Genomic DNA, 14,290 nt, shown 5'->3' with positions numbered 1-14,290 from the left:
CGACTCGACCTATATGCTAAAATAAACGTGCATTTTATTGAAATTTTTGAAATTCTTCAATTTTTTGGATTTTTGAATATAAGAATGAAATAAACAATGCAAAACAAAATGTAAACGTGAATGCAAGCAAATGATATGCGACGCAAAACCCTTCCCTAAACCAAATCGCACAATGTCCCCATTGTGCAAAATCATGTAATGAAGAAAAGAGAAATGGGAATTTGCGAGAAAATAAACAAATAAAAATGACATGAAGTGGAACTCGGGAACTCACAAGACTTTAAGCACAGCAAATGAAACCTCCCCAAATCAACGTGAGCTAGGAGGTTTTAGTAGCCAGCAGTGCTACCAATAATTACCTGAAAGACAAAACAAAACCCACGCATAAAATCGAGAAGGACAATAATGAAGCGGTATTATGTGCATAATTGGAAAAAATAGAAGAAATAAATAAAATGACGGAAGATAAAGTGGAGTAGAAAACTCCCTCAATTCCGCAAATCGACCAAACATAGCAGGGGAGAGGTCGTAAACAGGTACAGCAGTGTAGGTCGGTCGATCGACCACATAGCTCAGTCGATCGACCGAGGTGAAAGGAACAGTAGCTCCTGGAACCTGCAGACCAGTCGATCGACCACATAGCTCAGTCGATCGACTGAAGATACTTCTGTAACTTCTTATTTCTTCGTATTTGCTCAATTACTTGAGCTACAGAGGTCTAAAAACCTGCAAATGCACAATAATACGCGCCCAAAATTGCGCAAAATCCAAAATAAAGTCTAAAGCGTATAGAATCCTAAGCAAGCAAAATAAAATGCGAAGTTTCGCGCACACAAAAGCAATAAAAAAAAGTGTCTAACAAAAGCAAATAAAAATGTTTGGAAAACATGCGATCAACTAGTAGTTGATCAAGAACGGCCACGGGATGGCCCACTTTGTCGGCGTCTGGCTACTAGAGGTAGCCTCAACGGTGCTTATCTTCTCAGCTGCACCCTTCTTAGCTTCCACGTCCGTATGGCTCAACGGATCAACACTTTCATCATCTCCCCAGTCAATGACCTCTTCTTGCTCATCAAAATCCAAGTCGGACTCCCTTGCTTTGACCGGCTCGTCATCAACTTCCTCATCGGTGGCATAGCTAAGGCAACCAAGACCTCCTCGTGAAATGATTGGCTTCTTCGCAGCTAGAGTGACTTGCAGCTCTTCCTTCCCCAAACCAGCTCCTGCAATATCAGAAATAGACAAATCTTCCTCCAATTTGCTCCCAATCTGGGCGGAGGGGTTACGACAGGAATAGAGATAGGCATATCAGGAATCACAAAGTACGATTTCTTGTCAGAAACCGTGTTACAAGTCACAGGACACATGGGGTCCTTCTTCTTTGCAGGTTGGGCAAAGACAATAGAATGTTTGCCCACTTTGAAAGTCAAGGTACCTAGACCGACATCTATGACTGCACCAGCAGTGTGCAGAAATGGCCTACCCAAAATAATGGGAATATGGGCATCCTCAGGCATGTCAAGTACAACGAAGTCAACGGGGAAGAAAAACTTCCCTATTTGGACAGGAATGTCCTCTAAGATTCCTATTGGTTGGACCGTTGATCGGTCAGCCATCTGTACTGTCATATCTGTCACTGCGAACCTAGTTAGTTTGAGCTTCCTAGCAAGACTCAAGGGCATGACACTTATACTAGCTCCTAAGTCACATAATGCCTTCTCAATAGAGAAGGTACCTATATTGCAAGGAACAGAAAAGCTACCCGGGTCCTCTAGCTTATGGGGTGCAGTGTGAGACAAATAAGAGCATGACTCTTTGGTTAATGCGACAGTATGCACATTTTCAAGTGACTTTTTCTTAGACAAGAGTTGTTTCATGAATTTAGTATAGGCAGGCACTTGATTAACTAACTCAAGGAAGGGTACTTGTACATTCAAGCTACGAATAACTTTTTCAAATTTATTGAAAGATACCTGTTCCTTCGTCGGCACTAGTCTTTCCGGATATGGTATTGTAAGAAGTAGCTTAGCCCTCTCCTCTAAATCGCGCATGCCGGTATCCGTGGACTTAGGCTGGAAATCCACTACTTTCTTCTTATTGAAGCTTGAACCCTCCTCAGACCGTCTCAAATGTGAACCATTGATCGACATCGGGTCGTACTTCGGAGCCGGGACTGACCCATCAGCACTCGGGTCTTTCCCCAATATTTTCGGGACTGTCGTGCCCCGAAACAAATGATCCCTCAAGTTGTCGGGCATCGGAGGACGAAAAATCTCACTATCAGCAGCGATCTCAGTCGATCGACCAGTGATGTCAGTCGATCGACTGGGATGAACAGGACCAGAAGCTTCTGTAACCCGCACTTCAGTCGATCGACCGGGTATATCAGTCGATCAACTGATATACCTGGTAGACTCTTTTTTCTTTCCTTTGCTCGTTCCAGCTTTGTTTTGACTCGGTTTTGCCTCATCTTTCGCAGTGGCATCCTCGACCATAGTAGGCCCCTCCAGGGTAGACCCACTCTTCAAAGTTATGGCATTTAGGGTCGCTTTCTGGTCAGTTTGAGTCGGTAAGTGTCCCGGAGCTCGAGTGGTACTCTTGCTAGCCAATTGAGCAATTTGGCTCTCTAGCATCTTCATACCGGCCTCTCTAGCTTGGGACTCCTTCAGCAATAAGTTCTTCAACTCAGTAAACTCGGAATTTTGGGATTGTTGCTGCTGCTGAGGAATATACGGAGGTTTTTGATATGGTTGTTTGTGGGGGGGCACATAGGCTTGCTGCTTCTTCTTTATTGTGGAGATTGAGTCGGATTCAGACATTCTGCTACTCCACCTCAAGTTGGGGTGGACATTCGGCTCATAGTTCGTGTTTGTCCGCCTATAGTGTTGAAAGGCGACAAGACTCAAAGGGGCGAGAACAATTCTACGAGACATGCCCCTCGGCTCCACATCTTTTTACGGGACGAAAGGACCGTCTGAAACAGCGTTAACATGGTACATCACTCCTTTAGAAGCTCCTCCCAACTCATATTTGTCAAACATTGCGGTGAGAGCTTCTAGTGCAAAACAGAGGAAGATTCAGCAGTCCTCCTCTGGTTTCCTCTCGAATTCCCATATTCAGCCTTATGAGTGGCCAAATCATCGATGATCTTCCACCCCTTAGTCTCTCCCATGTTCTCAAGAATCGGCCATTGGCTGCAGATCCAAAATAGCCCTCGATCGTCATACGACCCATTATAGAACTGGTTGCAAAGACTCCATTTTTCGAACCCATGGTGCGGTATGGTTCGCACCAGTTTCTTGAAACGGACCCATGCTTCATGAAAGTTCTCATCAGGCCCTTGTTTAAAGCTCGTGATCTGAGCTCTAATGGCATTCATCTTCGAGGCAGATAAGTACTTTTTGTAGAATGCCAGGGCTAAGGAATTCCAGTCGGTGATCCCATGAGCGGCTCGGTCCAGATCTCTATACCACTCCCTTGTAGCATCATGAAGAGAGAAAATGAACATGGTCTCCTTGATCTGGTCTTGGGTCACACCGGCCGGCGGGGGTATAGAGCAACAATAATCAATAAAAATCTCCATGTGCTTGGCTGCATCTTCATTTGCAGCTCCCCTGAACTAGTTTCTCTCAACCAGATTAAGATAGGAAGGCTTTGGCTCGAATTTTCTCGCCTCCCCAGGTAGTTCGAATCCTTTGTAGAGATTCGCAGCAGTCGGCTCTGAGTGACTAGCAATGGTTGCTTCTTCAGCCATGACTGGGATTTTTGGAGAAGTGACTGTCTCAGCTGAAGAAGTAGAGGCAGGAGATGTAGGTGGATCTCCTTCGAACAGAGCGTTCTCGTAGTAGCTTGACAGAGTACTCAGCTCTTCCTCTGTCGGTAATACCCTTTGTGATGGTCTCAACTCGCGCAAGGATTTCTCGATCTCAGGATTAAATCGTACTAGTTCACCACCCTGTGACCTGCGCATAAGAAGAAACTACAAAAAGAATATAAGAAAAGTTTAAGGAACGGAAGTCCCTTAAACTAAAGAAAGACTAAATAAAAACAACTAAAAATTAGAGCAATTGCCTCCCCGGCAACGGCGCCAAAATTTGATACCCGTCGTTGTGAGTACCAAAAATAAGATTTATAATTTCCTATTAAGACTAACCTAGGCTAGTGGTAACAGGGTCGAACCACAAGGAGGCGAATGTAATTAATAGCTGTTTAAATTCGGTCTAAGGTAACAATAAGGTGGGGGTTTGAATTGATTTGGTCTATAGCTAAGAGTAATAAAAACAAGAAACTAAAAAAAACGGATTAAAATAGATAAGGAAGGGGTACTAGGATGGTCGGTTCATTATAGCTTCAAGCGGCAAACATACTAAACAGTCCAAATCGAACACATGTGAGGCGGGAAAACAAGAGGTCCTCTCGGTCCACTCTTAACAGATAGCATCTTTCGATCTCGCTATAAGTCCCTAATATCACTAATACTGACTCTCGTCCTGAAAAGTGACTAATAATCTAAACTTTACCTATCTTTCGATCTCAGCACAGTTTAGTCATTTTAATTGGTGATCTAACAACTTTCCCTATCTTCCGATCTAATGGGTCAGTCATAAATTAAGCATCTAACTGGTCGCATGCATTCGGTTCGTTAAATACAACATTAAAATCAATTAAAACGAAAGGTAACTTCACGTGGTCAGTCGATAGACCAGGTATGGCAGTCGATCGACTGACACGCTATTTTCGGTCCAAATTAATACTACGCCGCCTACGCCATAATTCCCCTACATCCTAGCACAATTAATTTAGCTACTCATGCTGAGGGTGATGACAACAATAAAACTAGGGCATAAAAGTACTGAATTCATGATTAAAGCGGTAAGATAAATAATTAACATGCAACGATAAAACGGTTTCGGGAACCTAACTAGCAATTCTATACTAATAACGAAATAAGAGTGAATTCAAATAAGGCAAAAGAATACCGAGATTGCAGAGGAATGATTAAGAATAAGAACGAAATTCCAATGCTAAAACAATATTCCGAACCCTAATAAAAACTGAATGTTACTGTGTAAAACTTAGATAAAAAATCGGATCCCTAAAACTGGTGTTCTAAGTTACGTTATATAGCAAACATACGTAACACTTATTATCAAAACCTAAACCTCATGGGCTTGCGCTTCCTCGGTCTTTTAATTCTCGTCTGGGATAGCATCTTGGTCGATCGACTAAGCATGGCGGTCGATCGACTGCTCTTCAGTGTACAGTAGCTTCTGGAACCCGCAGGTTGGTCGATCGACTGATGGTAGTGGTCGATCGACTGCACGAGCTGCTACTTGGCTTCTATAATCTCGTGGATTTGTCTTTTGGGATTTGAAATGCGCACCAAGCTCGTTCCTTAAGTGAATACTTCACGTCAATTGCAATGCAGGATAGTCGGGGACGGATTTAGCTCAATTTCCGTTGAATTCTTCACATTTCTGCAATAAAGTACAAAAACACGAAAGTAGACGGAAATGGGGGAAATGGTAGCTTAAACTACACAAATGAGCTCTGAAATGCGTGTAAAATGAAGTGCAAAACACCATATAAAAGACACGCATCAAGCATCGAGTTGGGCATCGGGACTTATGGAGCATCATGGACGCTATGTTAATGCAATAGTGGAAGATGCAGCAACGGACACATCGGGTGAGACAAGGAGTGCGGAGCATAGCGCACAAAGGTAGGGGTCACTGGCGAACAATGAAGGAGCCTTAGTCTGGTGGGTCAAGAGGTTTGGCAAGAGGATAAAGACCTCTTCTTAGTCTTATTTATTTTTATGCAAACTTGTTTGACTTTACATTGGTTAAGCCTTGAACAATTTTTTTTTTTTGTGTTGTAAACTCGGCCAAAAACTAGTAGATGGTATGTGGTTATGGTGCAATGATCACCATTAAGACTTCATTACAAGTATACTCGACCATAGGTAAGCTTAAAAGCCATAAGTGGCCGAAATTCGGACTGCCCAGTGGCACTCGCCGAGTGCCATTCTCACTCGAACGAGTAAAGTCCCCCACTCGACTGAGTAGATCGTAGACAGAACTTGGAAACCCCCTATAAGTTTGGCACTCGACCGAGTGCAACTTTAACTCGACCGAGTGGAGGTACACTCAACCAAGTGACTCCCATACTCGACCGAGTGATATGGAATTTGCCATTTCTAGAAACTTCCGACCGTATAGGCAGTATTTGACCTTGATTCCGTGACTATAACAACTTCCTCATAGCCGAGAAACCATGAGAACTCGATACGGTTGACTTTCATGAATTCTTTGCGTTTGACGATACGCTTACTAAGTCGATTGCGATTTTGTGTATTATCCTTCAAGATGTGTGATTAAGGTATAGTAATATGGCATGATTAAGTGGATAACAAAAGTAAAATAATGAACATGTATGATGTGCATTAATGTAGTAACCATACTTAGGGAAATAAAGTGTACGTAATGACATAATAGTATAGAGCGTTGCCTTGCGATGTGCAATATATGTAATGATTGGCACGTATGAGTAAGTCTTTCATTGTGACAAGCGGGAATGATGTTATGAAACCGAGATGGAATGGACACACGTGTAATCATGTGGGAATTTTTACGCAATACATACATGGCATGTTGAATAGGAAACGATGTGGACATAAGAGATGGATTAATTACGAAATGGTTAGACAAATTATGACAAGTCTTTTATAGAAATGATGTGTTTTGATCATGGTAGTGTAGATTAATCATAGGAATTATATATATAGTAATAAAGTACAATAATCCGGAAAAGTGTCTAGGTTAAGCTAGTGGTGAACTTCGGGACAAAGTTCTCTTTTCGGGAAGGGGTGAATGTAACAATTAAGAAGTTAAAAAAATTAAAACAAGGACATGAGAGCGACAATGCCAAAAGAACCTTGAGTCGGGAAAAAGGTACTGTGTAAAAGAGCGATCACGTTAAGGCTTGGAATAAAAAAGAGACTTGAGAGCTTAGTGGGAAAGAGAGAGTGAGGTGAACTTCGGGGATGAAGTTCATTTTAAGGAGGGAAGATTGTAATACCCGTACCTTTTGGGACCCGCAAACGTACCTTGGAATGCATGAGAGGAGCAGCGAATGAGATGAGATACACTCAAGAGTGAGAGGTTGACCATACACTAGACCAAGTGAGGCCTGGACTAGACCTAGTGTAGTAATACTAGGCATAGTGAGTCATTCACTCGACCGAGTGGTCCGACACTCGACCGAGTGGGTGGCACTCGACCGAGTGAGTGCCACTCGGTCGAGTGAACTCGTACTCGGTCGAGTGACGCTGAATCAGAATACGGGATAAGGTAATCTTATTCCCTTATCCTCATTCATTCTATCTCCTTTCTTCTCACTCCAAATCCTCTCCCCTCTCTCTAAAACTCTCATAAACCTCTTCCACCATGGATCCAAGCTTACTTTAAGAAATCTCCCACCTTATTCTTCACCATCCACACTTGTAAGTCGATTTCCACTCATCCTTATTTAAGTCTTAAGCCTAATTTTTGGGGTTTTTACTTGGGTTAGTATATGTAATATGGGTAATTAGTGGGTAATAATAAGGGGATTGTTTTATATAATAGAATAGGATGTATTTGTGGTCCGGTTTAAACTCGTTGTCAAAAGCTACCAACCAAAACAATATTTATAACTTCACAAACTACTCTTAGTAAAGAGGTAAGTAAAGGTCGGATCCCGGGGACAGGTATTGATGTAGGATTCTCAATTGCAAATAGCTATGTCTTAGGGTATCACAATTTGGGTTGAGGTGATGTGTAATCTAAACTAATCAACAAAATGAAAATAAAGTAAACAAAGCAAAGTAATTAAAGAGGTTTGTAAACAAATGATTAAAAGCACTAGGGTGTCATGGGTGCATAGGGGATTCATGGGAGTAGCCCATACAAACATGTTCTCAATTAGATGCAAGCACTTATTGCTGTGATAGGATCGAGTTAGTGTATATCTTACAATCCCTAAGAAGGTTTGGGTCCCAGAGCCGAGTCGTCTAGAATGTACAACACCTACAAGTCGACTTAATCCTTCTTATTCAACTCTATGCATGGTCTAATGAGGCTTAAGTTGAAGGGATAAGGGATGGATCAAAAAATGCAAGGATTCATAGGCTCGCATTTCATCAAACATAACTTGTGCATAGGTTGAAATCACAACAAGCAAGCAAATTAATTATGAGAACATATTAGATTAAGCATAGATCAATCCCCATGTTTGTTTCCCCTAATTCCCCATTAACCCTAGCTAAAGAACTACTCACTCATGATCAATTTTAGCATGCTAATAAGGTTGACAACCATACTAACAGAGCAAAACATGATGAATAAATGAAAGTGATTAACAATAATTAAACAAGGGTAAGGAGGAATTATACCTATGAAGATGATTCCAAATAATAAAGCAAAGAATAATAGAAGTACTTGATGATTGATGGAAGGTTGTCAATCCTCCAAATAAACCCAAATAATCTTCTAATTACCCAAATAAAAGGAAGAACAATAGAGAAATTAAGGAAAGATTAAGATGTGATTAATAATTAGAAATGTATTACAACTAAATTAAGACTAAATTATGATACGATTAAGAGAGTATTAAGAGTTGATGCTAATCTAGGTAGTACAAAGGGGTATTTATACTAAAGATTAGGTACAAGGACTAGGGTTACTAAGGACTTAAATGACTATTAAGACCCTAAGAAAAACTTGAGGAAATGCTACTCCCGAGGGACATGCGCGGATCCTCCTTGTTAGTCCTGCCTCGATCCGCTCGTCCCGTGTTGTGGCACGGGTTGTTCTGTCTTGAGATCCGCTCGGATCAGGGAGGGGACGCTTGGATCCTTGCTCTCCAGTCCGCTCATCCTGGGATCAAGTCGCTCGAATCTTGGAAAATTGGTACGCCCGGATCATGCTCGGGCCGCACGGATCCTTGGGCAGAGTATTTCTCTTATTTAGCTCCTTAACAATCCGCAAGGATCGTGTTGGGGATGCAAGGATATTTTCATCATTTCCCATTTCACTTTATTTATCTACTTAGGCCTCTAATGTCGGTCTTCTCTTTGATGCTTGGTCATTAGATGCGATCCATTTAGCTCCATTTTGCCTCATAAATGCAAGGTTAGCAATCCTTTCCTACCAAGGAGACAAAACCTTAAAGAATATGCAAAATGGGAAACTAAAGATAATAAATGACCCAATTATGTGCTAAAAAGCATAGGAACGAGGTTAATTCAGGGACTAAATGTGCTCAAATATGAGTCACATCAAACATCCCCAAACCGAACCTTTGCTCGTCTCAAGTAAAGAGGTGACTAAAACTAGGACCTTTATTTAAATTAGCCTACTAATATAACCGATATGAGACAATTAGCGGGTCTCACTTCGCCCCTTCAACTCACAACAAGACAACCATGAGGTAGGATGCCTACTTGCAAGGCAAGGTGGGGCTTGTCAAAATGGCGATACATCCAAGCATTAAGCACACAAAATAAATAATGGATGCATCTACAAAATAATAGCCACTTTCCTCATCTAAGTGGCGGAAATTATCTAAAAGGGAAGCAATCTAAGGGTACACACTCCATCATAGATACGGTTTCTTCAAACTACTAAGCCTAGGAGGATACCAATAAATCACCTCCAAGTTATGTCAAGCTAGGGTACCTTTGTCCTCAATCGTTAAATGCTTTCATCAAGAGTAGACTCCTTATGGTGTTAGAAACACTGTAGGATCGCGGAATTCCCCTTCTTACCTAGACAAGAAGAAGCGTCGTCCCTTCTCCACCATGTATAAAATTGGGATCAATGGAAAAAGGGTCAATGTATTTTGAGTTTCATGATGGGAGTTTGCTTTTGATTTTGTTATTCCCCCCAATTTCTTGTGGCATTTGACATTTTTTTAGAATAATTTCTTTTTGCTATTTCTTGACGTTTGGCATTTGATGCTTGACAATTTTTGACTTTTTGCATTTTTGAACATTGTCAAAGTCACCCTAATTTGTAAGGAGGGTTCTTATATTTGAAGCATAGGAGTTCTTATTTTTGTACTCCTCTTTTCTTTGATGCAAATTGCAAACTTTTTGATTTTTTTCATTTCAATGCTTGAACTCAAATTGATAATTTTTGTGCCCATTCCCTTTTTGTTGACAAAATGTGATAGAAGTGGAATATGGTTGCATGGCTTCAAAGGTCACCTTAGAATAAACGGTGGCCAAGGAGTTATCACACCACAAGGTACTCTTGACTAGGCCTTAATCCATGGGTCAAAGGATACTAGCATGACACATCCTAGGGTGTTTTAGAAGCATTCTAGTGAGCAAAGTCTCAAGAAGAAAAAGTATCTACAAGGGCCTTATATACACGTGTCAAGTTTCCCAAATAGATGTTTTCACAAAATCTTTCCTAAAATGCAACTACATGCCATGATGCAACTAACATTTATACAACCTAATGCAAATGCTTCTATCAACTAGTATGTTATATAAACGAAATTCAACTCCTAAAATCACATTGGTGTATACCGCATCAAAAATAAAGTCACATAGTCATCAACATAGAGAGGAAAAAGGAGATTGGAAAGATCATACCATGCGGTCTTCATATTCCTCATGCCTCGGATGTGGCGTAGTCGATCCAATGTAATAGGAGGACAACCAAACAAATAAGTATATACAAAATATACAATTCTACACTACAAAGGAAATGTACATGTTTTTGGTTTTTGCAATTTTTCAAATTTTTATGTTTTTTTTGTTTTTATGAAAATAAAAGAACATATATTTGTTTTTTCGAAATTTTTCAATTTTTATCATTTTTTATTTTAAAAGTCAAGTTAGAATTTCCCATCTCCACACTAGTATGGGCATTGTCCTCCATGGCCAATACGATAGGAAATATACAAGCTAAATGAGAATGCATGATTTCTACACTAGTATGCAAACTACATGTCATATATATAAATGATGCAATCTATTCTACTCTATATGATGCATGATTTTATTGGTTGGAGAGCTAATTTGGATTAACTCCCATTCCTTGTGTTTGAACTTCCCCAAACCAAGTAAGACACTATTTCTAGTGTAAAAGTAGGGAAGTTCATGCACAAGTATGCAATGCATGAAACTAATTATCATTTTGGATTTTCAAAAGTGGGAACAAAATGAGACACCTCAATGGGACCGAGGTGGGAGTCCTTTGAGTGTTGCTAGGACTCAAAACAAATGATCAAGATTAAAAATTTTGAAAACAAGAGATATAAACAAAGCTAGAGGAGGTGTAGGAAACTCACAATGGAATAGGTTGAAGTCAAGTAATCAACCCCGCATATGTGGCATCCTCCAAAAGCTTGTCAATCCTCAATTATCGCTCATTGCGACATCCTCATCACTATCATCAACCTCTTCTTCATCATCCTCATCATCTACCTCCATTGACCCGGAGGCTTCACCATTCTCATCATCATTTGAACTTTGTTCTTCTTCCTCTTCTTCTTGGCAAGAGTCACTACCTTCCCCGTCATCAACAACAATCTCCTTCCCTCTAGTAACTCGACTATCCATGTTGGAATCTCTAGAAGCACTTGGAAAGAATACCTCCCTATCCGCCCAACTAGGCAAAGGACATGATGGATCAAGTAGTCTTTGCCTAGCTAAATGTAGGAGGGGCGGATATTGAGCATGGTAAGAATTGACCCGATCTTCATGAGCTTCGTTATGCATATGTTGTATTAGTTGGGTCAAGTAGTCGTTGCCTACCATGACATTAGAGCCAATTGGTTTGAATTCTTGGTAGGCAAATGGATATGGTGGAGTCACAATGGAGGAGGAGGAGGAGGGCTTTGCATTTGATTCCCTATGTTGCTTGATGATCATTTCGGCTTCCTCGTTGACGGGTAGAAGGTAGTTTGGGCTACGGACGGCGATGCGACATATTTTGCTAGGCAAGATGAAGGACTTAGCTTCCTTGATGAGCCACTCATACTTTTTGTCAAGATTGTCATTCTTGACCCAATGGAATTTGTTGATCATAGTGGCCACATCAAGGAAGTTGCTCCCTTTAACCGGTTTGTAGATCTTATCTTTGTTGAAATCCGGGTTAAAGTGTTTGGCTAACCTTGTCACTAAGCCTCCATTCACAATGAAAACCCCTCCTTTCCCATTATCAATTTCAAGCCACCGATCAAGTAAAAGTTGAAGGATGTTATATCCTTTGGTGAACTTTCCATTGATATTTATGGTAGACTCAAGGTAGACAAAATCAAGCTCGGTAGTTCCTTTTCTTGCAATCAAAGTGTTGCCCACGAACTTGTGCCATACCCTTATGCCCGGATGGTGGACATATAAAACATGGCACTCCCGAAAAGAGCCAAAGTTTCGCCCGATAATCGATTTCCACAGGGGTGCGGCATCATATTTTAAAGGCTTCTTTGTATAATGATAATGTTGTAAAAGACCAAACACTTCACCAAACTCACTCAAAGTCATTCTTCTACTCTTGTTCTCAAGACGGAATTCACAAATTTTTGAGCCTCTACCTTAGACACATTCAAGGAGCTTATGAACTCCATGGTTAGTGAAGGGTAAGTCAATTCTTCCATTTCAAAGAGGGTTAGCAACCTCATGGACTCGAAAAATTTCCTAGTTCTCTCAAGCACACCCAATTTTTCTAAGGCATCTTGACATATAAACTTGGTAGCCACAATAGTCTTCCTAGTAAGGGATAAAAATGCATTCCTATGAGCATCGGTTAAGAAGGTTACCTCCGGAAAATTTGGCAATTGTTCTATAACCGGAGTAGATGTAGTAGCTTCCTCAATAAGAGTTGCAATTTCTTGGATGTCCACCCTTGGTTGTACCACTACCAAAGCCTTTGATGCAAGAAGAGCTTGTTGCCTCTTGGATAAATTTGGAGTTTTGGGTACCTTGTTTCCGCCTTTTGTTCTTGCCATGATGTTCTCCTTCTCAAATTTGTATTAACAAACCAATATTGTGCTTGAATGCTCCTTGTTTCCTCAAGCTTCAATCAATTCCCAATCAATTTAGGGTTTTCGAATTTATACCCAAACCCTAGAAAATTGATTTAATTTGTGAGGATTTTGATGTGTAGATGGTATTTTGTTGATAAAGGAGTGAGTTAATCTTGATTTGAGGAAGTTTTGTTTTGATGGTGATGATTTTGGTTGAAAAATTTGTGTTTTCAATAAGGGGATTGAGGGTTTTGAGGGAGAAAGGATGTGTGTTTGTGTTTGTAAAAGATAGAAATGATTTTAGGAAGGAGGGGATGAATCCCGTGTTTTTATTAAGTAGCAGCTCCGGACACTCGGCTTCAAGACGGGACGCGCAGATCTTCAGGCCGTACGTGCTGAAATTGCCAACCCGTGCCAGGACGCGCAGATCTTGCTCAGGACGAGCGGATTCCTTCTGGGAATGCTCGGATCCTCCTGGGGACGTGCTGATTTACAAACAGCGTGAATTCATAATTTTGAAGTATGCCAGGACTCGCGGATTAGTCTCAAGACGAGCGGCTTGTAGCCTGGAACGAGCGTCCTGCTGACGATTTGCTAAGATTTTATAACAGTACACTTTCTTCAATTCGAGCTTTCCCAAAACCCGCGTCCTAAGGCCAAGATGCTCAGATGCTCCTCGGCGACGCCCGGATCATCAGCAGCTCGAGCGGATCCCGTCTTGGAACGCTCGAATTCTCCTCTGCTCCCACGAGCTCAGTTCTACTCGTGGGGACCTCTTCTCCCAAGTTACCCTTTTCTTCTTTTCCTTTGTTGAATATTGTGGGTGCACTATAAAGGCTCGTGTAGCCTAGGTATTTGCCATTCCTATACTATATCAAACACTACACATCAAAACACGTTAAAATATCTCCCTCACTTTCTCTCATGTCGAAATCTTGATTAAAGTATAAAATTGCAAATCCAAAAATGACAAAGATGCAATAAAGGAAATAAAATGCTAGTTAAGGGGTTAGAATATTTACAAATGGTGGTTTAGGGAGGACTCCACCAAACTCTCATTCTTTGATGAAATGTCAAGGAGGCAAGGCCAAGGTGTTGTTGATGTTGCTCAACACCTTGTAGAAGTAGTCGAAGGCTTGCTCATTTTCATGATAGAGGTCTTGGGTAGATCTTTGCACATTATTCTATTCATTGTTGTATTCATCCAAGTCACAGTGATGACGAGGATCCACAAAGCCTTTGTCTAGGGTCATAGCATTGGCAATGTAGG

At 41.0% G+C, this 14,290-nt stretch overlaps 1 non-coding gene across 1 annotated transcript; it reads left to right on the top strand.

The window, feature by feature from the left end:
• The first annotated feature begins 3,266 nt into the window (after positions 1-3,266).
• Positions 3,267-3,373, top strand: LOC141625598 (small nucleolar RNA R71). The gene has a single exon (XR_012535369.1). It is a non-coding gene; the product is annotated as a small nucleolar RNA R71 (small nucleolar RNA).
• Positions 3,374-14,290: the final 10,917 nt, after the last annotated feature.

Source organism: Silene latifolia, chromosome X (genome assembly GCF_048544455.1).
Source record: "Silene latifolia isolate original U9 population chromosome X, ASM4854445v1, whole genome shotgun sequence".
Lineage (NCBI taxonomy): Eukaryota > Viridiplantae > Streptophyta > Magnoliopsida > Caryophyllales > Caryophyllaceae > Silene > Silene latifolia.
This window is presented reverse-complemented; position numbering and strand designations above follow the sequence as displayed.